Raw genomic sequence first — 2500 nt, forward strand, 5'->3', positions numbered from 1 at the left:
CCACAACTCGAGCAAGTGAAAAAAAAAGTAACAAATAAGAAAGGATCGTCGGCTTGGGGGTACGCCCGTTTCCGTTTCAACTTGTCTCGCGAGGGTGGTTTCGGGGCCAGCAGGAGAGCTCGTCGGGGTAGCAGGCCCTGCAGCCGTGGTCACCGCCAAACCCCCACAACTCGAGCAAGTGAAAAAAAAAGTAACAAATAAGAAAGGATCGTCGGCTTGGGGGTACGCCCGTTTCCGTTTCAACTTGTCTCGCGAGGGTGGTTTCGGGGCCAGCAGGAGAGCTCGTCGGGGTAGCAGGCCCTGCAGCCGTGGTCACCGCCAAACCCCCACAACTCGAGCAAGTGAAAAAAAAAAGTAACAAATAAGAAAGGATCGTCGGCTTGGGGGTACGCCCGTTTCCGTTTCAACTTGTCTCGCGAGGGTGGTTTCGGGGCCAGCAGGAGAGCTCGTCGGGGTAGCAGGCCCTGCAGCCGTGGTCACCGCCAAACCCCCACAACTCGAGCAAGTGAAAAAAAAAAGTAACAAATAAGAAAGGATCTCTGTCGGCTTGGGGGTACGCCCGTTTCCGTTTCAACTTGTCTCGCGAGGGTGGTTTCGGGGCCAGCAGGAGAGCTCGTCGGGGTAGCAGGCCCTGCAGCCGTGGTCACCGCCAAATCGCCACAACTCGAGCAAGTGAAAAAAAAAGTAACAAATAAGAAAGGATCGTCGGCTTGGGGGTACGCCCGTTTCCGTTTCAACTTGTCTCGCGAGGGTGGTTTCGGGGCCAGCAGGAGAGCTCGTCGGGGTAGCAGGCCCTGCAGCCGTGGTCACCGCCAAACCCCCCACAACTGTTGGGCGCCTACCTGCGCGGGGCAGGAGGACACTTTCCGATTTCAAATCTCCGTTTGCCGAGTCCACCCCGAACGCACGCGGGCGGGCGGGTTCGCATCACCCTTCGTCACAAGGGGCGAAGCCCGTTCCACCGTCTCGTCAGTAGTGCCGACCGGTCTGTGATCGACGAGGGGAGCCACACCAGGTCCGGCCCTGCTGCTTGGCGGCACCGCGTCGTCGGGAGCTCGCGACAGACGGAGGGTTTCGGTGTACTCTCCAGCCACGGGAAACGAAGCCGGTGATGCAGGCGCCGGTCTTTCGCTCCCAAATCGGCTGGGTTTACATCGTTGCTATCTAGTCACGCTCCCTTCAAACCCGACGGGGTACCTATTCCCCTCACCCGTCTGTGCGTATACAGCCTCTTTGCACTTGCGGGATGGGGGTGGTGGTTTAAAGACTCTCGAGTTGCCGCCCGTCGGTCTCCGAGCTCCGTGCAGTAGTGATCCCCAGCGAACTGCCAGCAGGGCGAACGAGCGATCCCGCTCTCGGTCGGGGCGCCTGGCGTCGATCGGTGGTCGGTGGCTTGCGGGCAAGCTGCGCTGTGAGTGTGGGAACGAGTATGACGAGCCGTTGCCGCGACTCCCAGTCCACCTCGGCGGTGGCTGGGCCGGGCGGGCGTCTGCTCGGGCGAGTGCCGCCCCCGCCTCCTCGCAGGAAGTCCGCTCGCCGACACGCCGCCACGTGCACGCGTCAGTGACGCTGCCGAACCGATGGCCGGTGCCCGTTCCCGCCTCTGCTTTTCCTAGGGCAAAGCTGCTGCACGCCTCGTGATACTAGGCGGGCGACATGGTGGCGGTGATCCTGCCTCCGTCGCTGCGGTGCGTTGGGGCACGCATCGCCTCTTGGGCGCCCTGTCCTCCTCCCCCCAATAGACGTATGTTTCTGCGGGCCGCACCAGGATGGTGCTCCCCATCGCTTCACGCCACCCTGCTCCGCCCGCACGCCGGCGTGCAGGTGGCTGTAGCTCAAGGTGGGGAGCGTATGTGCGGTCCGGGTCGCTTTCCTCTGGCGAGGGAGAGACCTAAAACAAACTCAGACAACTCTTGACGGTGGATCACTCGGCTCGTGCGTCGATGACGAACGCAGCTAGCTGCGAGAATTAATGTGAATTGCAGGACACATTGATCATCGACACTTTGAACGCACTTTGCGGCCCCGGGTTCTTCCCGGGGCCACGCCTGTCTGAGGGTCGTTTGGCAATCAATCGCACTCGCCTTGGCTGGCGAGAGCGCGGCTGGGGTGTCGCAGAGGACCCGTCCTCTTTGTCCCCCTAAGTTCAGACTCCGGAGCCCTCCGGCGTCGGAGCGCTTGGCCTTTCCCCCCCACCCTGCACATTCCGTTCGTCAGGCTCGACGCCATCCCCCCGCCGGGGAGCGCGGCCTGGCGTCCGTCTGTGTCGTGGCAGTGGGGCCAGCACGGCTGTCACCGGTCCCAGAATGGCTGTCGGTGGTTCACACTGTGTGTGTGTGCCAACCCTCCTGGTCTCTGGGACACGGAGCTGCCACGAAGTGTTGAGCCTCCAGTGGGGGGTCTGCCTAAGCTCTGCACGTCCGCATTGGGTCCGTCTCTCGGTTGGCTGGCAGTGGAAAGAGTGAAGGGAGCCGCGGAGGTCCGGTGCTGGTGCGCCGCC

General features: G+C 62.4%; 1 non-coding gene across 1 annotated transcript; it reads left to right on the forward strand.

Annotated features, from left to right (window-relative positions):
* Nucleotides 1–1908: 1908 nt before the first annotated feature.
* On the forward strand, nt 1909–2062 carry LOC140473127 (5.8S ribosomal RNA). Its single transcript, XR_011958107.1, has one exon. It is a non-coding gene; the product is annotated as a 5.8S ribosomal RNA (ribosomal RNA).
* Nucleotides 2063–2500: the final 438 nt, after the last annotated feature.

This window comes from Chiloscyllium punctatum, unplaced genomic scaffold (genome assembly GCF_047496795.1).
Source record: "Chiloscyllium punctatum isolate Juve2018m unplaced genomic scaffold, sChiPun1.3 scaffold_525, whole genome shotgun sequence".
In the NCBI taxonomy this organism is placed as follows: Eukaryota; Metazoa; Chordata; class Chondrichthyes; order Orectolobiformes; family Hemiscylliidae; genus Chiloscyllium; species Chiloscyllium punctatum.